We start from the raw sequence: 9,071 nt of genomic DNA on the forward strand, positions 1-9,071 counted from the left end.
CCGAATCAGTTAATTATCATAACAGCTACCGAAAAACGTCTCTAACGATTTGCTACCTATCGAGAGTGTATACAGAGACAGACATGATAAGTGAAAGATTTTCTCATTCTCCTTTGGATTCAAACCCTGACCTGAACCAATCCACAGCCGTTGATGAGACGCCGAGTATCATCAATTTAGCTAGCAAAATTTCATGTTCTACAGTATCGAATGCGGCTTTCAAATCCATATACGCTGCGTCAACTTGCGATCCAAAATCCATAGAACGAAGGTAGCTAGACGTGAATTGTACCAAGTTCGTACTAACCGACCGCTTCGAACAAAAGCCATGTTGGTCGAAATCGATGTAGTTTTTAAAACAGGCACAACTTTGAACAAGCATATAGAGAGGTAATTCCACGGTAATTGGAAATGTTCCGCTTGACTCCTTTTTTTGTGGATCAGGAACATATACGACCCGCATGGAAGGATGTCTAAAAGCGAACAGGAATCTACCTCGAAAAGACGCAAACCACCTTAGTCAAGATTCATTTATACTCGGGCCCGTATAATGGTACATTCGGCTATTTACAATTGTGTGTGTATCTACCGGTGCACTCGTCGATCAAATGCCACGCGCCATGGTTTTTCACTTTTATCATTCGCTTCGCACGCGCACCGTACATCTTCGAGCATTTTTGGAAGTTTTCCATTTTGTTTTTTGTTTGACAAATACGTATTTCGACCTCAACAGTAAGGCCGTCTTCAGTGTCTCGTACTTGACTCGAATTGAACTAATTTTCTTCTGTATCTCAATTTGCAGCCGATCTTCGTTGTGATGAACCAGGGCAAGGGAAGCAAAACCCTTGGGACGATACTTAAGGTACGCATTTTGACGCTACGCCAGCGCATTACAGTGTAATTCCTTAAAAGATCTTTTTACGCCAATTACGAAATTCCTTTCAAAATTCAGAAGAGGTTTCTTCCGGAATCCAGTACACTGAAAATATTCTACACGCTTGTATAATGTTCTTTTACATGTGAATCGAACGTGTATTATCAACCGACACTTTCACCATCGACCAATACATAGACGGAATGGTGCCCAGTTTTCCGAGCACCACTCAGTACCCCTGGGGAGTGACCGATTACAATTATTATAATAACCTGACCGTTGAGAAGCCCCTCAATTCGAATTGCGTCAGTTTGACAACAGTTGTCAGTTATGCTCATTTATTTATTTTCTTACCTTTGTTTTGTTAACCGCGCTCAAAATTTTTGTGCGAAAACGTTGTTAGTTAAAGATATATAAATAGGTTTCTTTTGGTAGGATAGGTTTCCATGAATGGAAACATTGATCCGGATTTGATATGCCAGCGGTTAATGGCAATGCAGATTCCACAAGATAATTACTTTACGATGAGAATTTCATACAAGTTTAACGTGCTGCCACTGCACTCCAAATAATCTAAACGTTGTTTCCACCTGAATTTTCAGGTACATTTTACGTGCACACGTAACTGCAAATGCTTCAGAAAATTCAGGTGAAACTTACGTGTCCGGTGAACTCTATCCAAAACTCAGGTAGAACTTACCTGATTTTCACGTAGAATGAAAATTCTATCAAAAAATCAGGTGAAAGTTACGTGAATTTCAGGTGGACAAGATCTACGTACTTTTTCAGGTGGAAACAACGTGCAGATTTTTTTGGGTGTGGCGCTGCAGATTACTCAGATTGCGGGAAACCTGATGAACCGAACTTTACCCGGGTGTTGGACCGAGAAAAACGAATTCTTCCTGCATGCATTTACCGAAAAGGACTACATCGCGCCGGATAAGGCTCTCAGAGCTAGAAGGTAAGTTCTTTTTTTAGATCGTCAATGAAGTCATTTATAGAATAATAAACTTCTTTAAACAGATTTTAATCAAGAGAAACCGGAAGCGGCTGCTGATCGCAGCAAACCTGAAAATAAGGCGGCATACTCCGGCGGCCTTGTGTTGGAAACGATAAAAGGATTCTACGGCAAATTTATCCTGCAAATGGATTACAGCTCCCTTTACCCCATATCATCCGGTCCGGGAGTACCACATTTCATTCACTACGGTGCTATCGCCGACGACCGATGCAGTAGATGGTGAGAACGCCAGCAATCAGATCCTCCAAACAAGCGAAATGGGAATATTGCCCTGTCAAATTCTCAAACTCGTCGAGAGCAGAAAGTCAGCGAAACAACTAATGAAAGCACCTGGTCTGTCACCGGAACTTAACATGCAGTGCAACATTTACCAGATGGTGCTCAAGCTTCCGGCTTCCGGTTGGCGCTACACTAGATCCTGATTCTATGCTCAGCACATGGCCGCTCTGACCACACTAAAAAGTCGGGAAATTCTTATGGGGAACCAAAAGCATCGTGGAAAAACTGAATTATCAGGTTGGTGTTTACATATCACGTTTCTAAATATTTTCTTTTTGTGAGTCAACGCAGACCACCGCCTTTGAACACTCTTAATTATTGCGATTCTTTTCTTAAATCCGCAACCTGGCGCGCCAGTTACGCGCCGGCTCCCGTGCGCCGAGTTGTGCGCCATGCAAAAAGTAAATAAAGCAATGTCAAACAGATGTGATCTTTTGGCGCGGTTTTCACATTCGCTTTTAAGGTATGCAACATATTATTGTCCCTCGATGGATAGTTAGTCTTTGGTGGAATAAACGGGATCTTTTTATTTTTTTACATTTGTTGCTACTGCATTTGGATCAGTATACAGTATACAGTACTGTAGTAATAATTCCCATTAGGTAATCGTGTGTAATATGTGATGAAATATTTTGCATTTCCGTAATCAAGGTACCACAATATGGCAAATACCTTAGCGGCGCACAATCGAGAGAAAAAGAGATGAAATAGCAAAATGCTATAAAATCTCGAGAAGCATAATAATTATCTTTTTCCTTTTCTGTCCAACAGCTTATCTATGGCAACACGATCAACACCAACAGCATCGATTGTGACGAGCTGTTCAAGATCGATGCTAACAACAAGCACATCGTCAATAAAACATTCAAATGCTTGGATCTGAACGTACTACAAGTAGAAAAAGAAGTACCTACGCGGCTGTTTCGATAGCCAAGATCTGGGAAAAATTCGAATGCACGCATGCATGACTTGCATAACTGCAGTTATAGAACGTCTATGTAGTGGTAGAGACTTGGAAAAATCATTATCAGCAGATTTGTGTTTTTATAACAGCGATCGTGTAAAGACTTTCTAGGCTAGGTTTTTTTAATCAATGGCTAAGAAGGGCCCCTAGTAGAATCCATGTTTGAGACGAATATTTGCTCGACTGGGAATACTGTCGTCCGGTCAAATTACTGCTACATATCGCCATCGACGAACTGGACTTACTGTTAAGGTGGTTATACAAGAAAGCCACAAATCAGCCATCTTGGAAACCACGTGCTTTTTCTAGTGATTTTTCAAGAGCACGAATTGAGAGAACCAGAACGCCCATGAGGTTGAAACATCCGTAGATTGTTTGCTTACTTTTGGTAAACAATCGACTTTATTTTCAGCATTGTACGAAAATTGTTACGCTAGATTTGAGCTTTTGATAATATGAGTAGAAAAACGTGTGGTGAATTTGAAATTCACCACATGGCTTGATTGCATAATCACCTTAATGAGCAAGCGCAACATCTACACTGCTCGCCTCACTATTCCAACCAGTTCTCAGCATTGGGGCCCTTTTCAATGCACTGGACAATATATGCGGATTTGAGACGCGGGCACTTGGAGACCGCTGTTCCATTTTGGCTGTCGTACAACTGACACAAATTCTTATTTGAGCTACAAAACTATTTTTACCAATAACATAATATATACATATTATAAATAAATAAATAATTTCAAATAGTGCTGTATATACAATAGTGCTGAATAATATTCTCATGATTTCGCTCTCCTTCCCGCATAATAGAAAAACAATGTGGAATATATTTTTTTTTTTGAAATAGTTTTATTAAAAAAATCGATATCCTCGAATGCTTATAATATGTGCTCAGTGGCGTAGCCAGAAAATTGGTCTGGGGGGGTTTTCTTAACATTTTTTTTCGAAAAAAAAAAATCTCCCGAGAATGTTGTCTCTGGGGGGGGGGGTTACACCCAAAACCACCCCCGTGGCTACGCCACTGATGTGCCTAATAGTCTACCCACACTAAAAAAACAATTAGTTTAAATTCAATATAATCGATGAAAGAAAACTTAAAAAAGCTATCAGCATGGGGTGGTATTGCATCGTAAATGAGTTTCACCATTATAATTAATTTCAGGCAAATCTAAAGCGACAAAGTAACATCATTTATGCATAATCTTTTCAAGTAAAAAAATAATACCTAATGCAAAAATAATGACCTAATGTTTTATTAAGTTCAAAACATTTTCGAAAATATTTTATGGACGTTGCTCGTCTTTCCCCGAGGTGGTGTCGAGTTTCGCCCCATACAGTAAATAAACGCATCGAAAAAACATATTTTCCAAAACCAATTAATACGATCCTTAAACTGTAATAATCAATATGTTTCATGCTTATATTATAGGCAAGACACAATATAGAGATGACTAAAGAGACAAATCTGCAGGATGCGGAGGATTTATATTATACCACAAGAACCAAAGTGTAGGGTGGTGATTGTGCCCCACTTTTCCCTAATTGAGGAAATGCTAATAGAATACTTGAAGTTGATTAGCAGCCATAGAAAAAAAAAGAAACATTACATACCACATTTAGTTAGCGGTTTCAATCTATGATGTGAAAGAAGCTCGAACCCAATTGTGAAGGACTCGAACCCGAATCTTCTAATTCCCGGGCTAGCTACTTTGGTCTTTGGCTCGTAGTTCAGCAGCTCTAACGCTAATTCGAAAAACATATTTCTCGCATCGTTTAAACCGTTGTTCGAATCCAGTTGTCTATAGATATGCGGCACCTTCGTCAAGGAATATGTGCGGTAGATACGGTTATTTCCCAAGGTCAGTAACATTTCAAAGTTCCTTATTGTGCAGTCGAGGATGTAGTTCCCAATACTTCCTTTTGTAGAATGAAGATGCAACTTTTACGACCACCTACCGGCAAGTGTTATTTCGGTTTATGTCGTAGATATCCAACATATAGTCTCGTCCGTAGAATACGCTCTTGAAAAGTGGTATTAGACGGTTCTGAAAAACAAAATGATTTGAAAAAACATTGATTAATCGTCAAATTAGCGGCACCAAACCATTTGAAAATTAATAATAAATATAGTAATGATACCTTGATTGCGGCTTGATCCTCTTAGACGGCCGTATGGACAGTATTAGACCCTGTCACCAGATGGCACTTCTTATTATGTGGTTAAACCTAAAACTCCATATAGTCGATGTCTATAAACCAATTCCCTGGTTTAGCGGTTTGGAAAGCAGCAGCATTTCTTCATACAAGTTTGATATTCGTCGGTGACATGTTGCTGTACTTTGCAAACAGCCAGTTGACGAACGATTTCCGTCATGCATTCAAGGTTACGAGCCTGGCCAAAAGAAAAACAAACCTACTAGGAACATCCTAAAAAATGAATAAATTTACTCTTACCCTTCTTGGTTTCCGCTGTGAAGTGGCACTGAAATCCAAATCGATTTCTTGTTCATCATATTTTAATTCCGGTTCGTGTTCCGCTTTTTTCCATCGGCAATGATTTGGTACTGCTTCGTGTTCTTTATGCCTATCGATGGATCTGCATGTTCTACATGGTGTAGCTGGCCTCCTTTATCGATCGAGTTGGTTATCTCCAGGGATATATTTTTGTAAGCTCGTGCAGTCGTGGGTAACCCGCTGCTGCTTTAAGATTGTAGTTGCTTCGTTTCTGAAAAAGTGGGAATACGCTCGAATCGTATCGACGGTTCCACACTCCGTTGTTCAAACGCGACGGCGATGATGACGAGATAAAACCGACGGCGACGAAACCAAGACCGAACTGACGATGCACCGGGTTCCAGTCAACTTACAAATCCCACTGAAAGCACGCCACTCAAGCAAGTTTTCTTTAATCAAAAATGAAATTATTCATCACATGGTCAACATGACTGAACAAAACACCAAAAAAGAAACATCACTTCAGAGGAGCAAAACAAACGAACAAACTGTCAAAACGTCGAGAGGGGTAAGTCAAAGGCTTCGTAAATTGAATGTAACGGAATGTAATTCGTCACCCACGAGGGGTATTTTTCTCAAAATAAAGAAGAAGACATGGTGCCCGAATTTTCAATGCTTTTGTACCGGACATTGCGGTCTATGTATTGGTCTATGCTTTCACTGGCGATCCACGTTAAAGTTACACACAATGAAAATGAATTCATACCACTGGAAAATCCAAGTCATTACAACGTGTTTTGCACATCATTCCATATAGCATAAATTGTGGTGAATGTAAATCACCTGACGTCGACAAAAAATTGTCAGTTAGCATATAACCATTGACGAATACATAGACGGAGTGGTGGCCATTTTTCGGGCACCACTATATACCCTGGGGAGTGACGGATTACAATTATTACAATCACTCGACCATTGAGAAGCCCCTCAATTCAAATCCCGTCAGTTTGACAACAGTTGTCATTTCCATTTTTGTTTACCTCCTGTTTCTGATTCAAATCAATGAATCGAGGCGAGTTTGTTTAATGTTTTTATCCTCCATACAGTGTAAGCAGGTGCGGTCGACAAATATTAATATATATAAATAGTTCCCAGTGAAGTTCTTGATATGAGGTAATTATTTGTTGTATTTCAGTAGAATTGCAATATTTTAATGCCATTGATTTTGTATATACAGCTTTTCGTTTGGAACTTCTGAAAAATCAAAACCAGCATCAGCAGCTGTCGGACATCAACCTCGTAGGCGACGATTGACGGATGGCTAAAAGGTAAACTAGCTCCCGAACCATCGGTGGGGTATTGTCTCAGCTCTGCGAATCGCTGATCCTAGACATTATCGAAAGTTACCAGCTGCGGAATCTATTAATCCACCAGAAACTGTCGCAGTTTTACCAGCTACGGAATCAATTAATCCGCCAGCAACCGTCGCAGTTCTACAATTCCGAGCTCCACGGATGTCCCAAGAATATTACAGATTCCCACACGACAGGCCCAATTGCCCAACAGTAAACCAGTGGTCTTTTAACGAATAAGAACAACAGGGTGTGCGGGTGCAAAGATTTACGGCACCTAAGACGAATGGAACCAAGACCGATGGAATCGCGCGGTCCGGTCTGGAAGGTCCAACCGGCCGTAAAAAATCATTCCCGGATAACGTGAAGATCTTTTCGATGTTGGATACAATTTGATTGCGGCCTAGTCTTGTTATTCCCGGAAGTGGCCGACAAGAAGAACAGACGGCGCACAGCTCAAGACAGAGGAGAAATGAAACGTGAGTCAGGTAGGCTGTTATTGCTTTTTGGACCAAAAGCTGCTATTCAATGCTGATGTTTCAATAACATCCGGATCACAGATTTGTCAACGGATTGGTAAGTTGTATAGGCAGAGTATAACACCCAACAATCACCCTGATCCCAATTTTTGGCCCACCTCCTTTAAAATCATTTCTTAAAAACAGTTTAAGTTCTCGTATTTTTATAAAGTTATTAAACAACTATTTTTAAACAAATATTGTGAAAATATTTGAACTTACAGTCTTACCCTAGTTGAAATTTTACAATTTAATGAAATACCTAATAAGGAATTTATTTTGATATTTTTCAGGTCTCGGTGTGGTCAGTCGCAACTGTTCCATTTCCATCAATCTTTCCACCATCTACAGTACCCTCAGCCAAGTCACCAGTTCCGGAATTGCCTGCCATCAAAAGTTCACCCAGTTGTGATCCTGGGCTTGCTACAATTGATGTTTCATCCACCTCACAGATTAGAAGCTGATAGGAATGGAATTGCTTCTATCAGTTCTGACATTGGGTGCCATGAATGATGTTCCCTCGCTGCTAGTAATGCAGCAATAATCAGGCATCCGACAATATAAAGGCTGCATACCTCCTGGCTGTCCTCGGCGGCAACGCCAGCCCATCGAGTGCCGACATCGAGAAGATCCCGAGCTCGGTTGGTATCGAGGCCGATTCAACTCACGTCACCAAGGTGGTCAACGAGCTGAAGGGCAAGTCGGTGGAGGAACTGATGGCCTCCGGTCGCGAGAAGCTCTTGTCGATACCAGCTGGTAGAGCCGCTCCAGCTGACGATGCTTGTGCTCCTGCCGTTGGTGCTGCTGCCGCTCCTGCTGAAGATTAGAAGGAAGAGTCGGAATCGGAGGACGACTTTCGGTCGTCGGGGGCTTCGGTCTCTTTTAATAAGAAGGGATTCAACCACATCATTGGAATGTGACGATGACCATTCGTACGAAAGGTACAAATATTTATTTCTGTGAATTAAATAACCAAAAAATTGTGACGTCTGATTCCAAACTCTCAAACATACATATTATGAAGCTATACTAGTGCAGCGGAATCGACATAGTTTCGCCCATGAGACCGCGCATGGCCGATCAATTCCCATTTGGCAGCTTCTAGCACTCCTCAAGAATAGGCAAACATTGGTGCTTCATCCGATAAAAAGCAAAATAACAAAACCGTTCATCATCCTACAACCACTTGCAATGGTGCATACAATGACGGCACTTCGGACGGCACGCAACATATCAATGGTACTTGCGAAATTCCCGAAATTCCCATGGCCGAGTGACAAAGTAGTGCGGTATACCGTGTGTTAATAAAAGCTTCAACCGAACACACATCGACAACATCCGGACAACTACAGAAAAAACAACTTTCCTACGTTCATTTCAATTTGTATGTTTCCTGGTCTTGCCGATCCGGAACTGTCATTTATAGAAAATGGCCATGACGGAGGCCGGGAAAAGTCCAGGAGTCGTTCAGCATAGAGAGGGCATGGGCACAAATGGGATCCTGTTATTATTTTTCGTTCTAAGAGCTATTTTGATATGCTGCTGAAATAACGATCGGATCGCAGATTTTTATTTGAAAGGTAGGTTATTTAGTAAAAAAATT

General features: G+C 40.9%; 3 long non-coding RNA genes across 3 annotated transcripts; 2 read left to right on the top strand and 1 right to left on the bottom strand.

The window, feature by feature from the left end:
- The first annotated feature begins 1,309 nt into the window (after positions 1–1,309).
- LOC134216449 (uncharacterized) lies at positions 1,310–3,887 on the top strand. Its single transcript, XR_009980673.1, has 4 exons — positions 1,310–1,835; positions 1,898–2,411; positions 2,946–3,393; positions 3,663–3,887. It is a non-coding gene; the product is annotated as an uncharacterized LOC134216449 (long non-coding RNA).
- Positions 3,888–3,973: 86 nt separating this feature from the next.
- LOC134216450 (uncharacterized) lies at positions 3,974–6,130 on the bottom strand. The gene is made up of 3 exons (XR_009980674.1): positions 5,599–6,130; positions 5,284–5,536; positions 3,974–5,189 (listed from the first exon to the last, which is right to left on the bottom strand). It is a non-coding gene; the product is annotated as an uncharacterized LOC134216450 (long non-coding RNA).
- Positions 6,131–6,665: 535 nt separating this feature from the next.
- Positions 6,666–8,144, top strand: LOC134212329 (uncharacterized). The gene is made up of 3 exons (XR_009979243.1): positions 6,666–6,771; positions 6,836–7,526; positions 7,762–8,144. It is a non-coding gene; the product is annotated as an uncharacterized LOC134212329 (long non-coding RNA).
- The last annotated feature ends 927 nt before the right edge of the window (positions 8,145–9,071 follow it).

This window comes from Armigeres subalbatus, chromosome 2 (genome assembly GCF_024139115.2).
Source record: "Armigeres subalbatus isolate Guangzhou_Male chromosome 2, GZ_Asu_2, whole genome shotgun sequence".
Lineage (NCBI taxonomy): Eukaryota > Metazoa > Arthropoda > Insecta > Diptera > Culicidae > Armigeres > Armigeres subalbatus.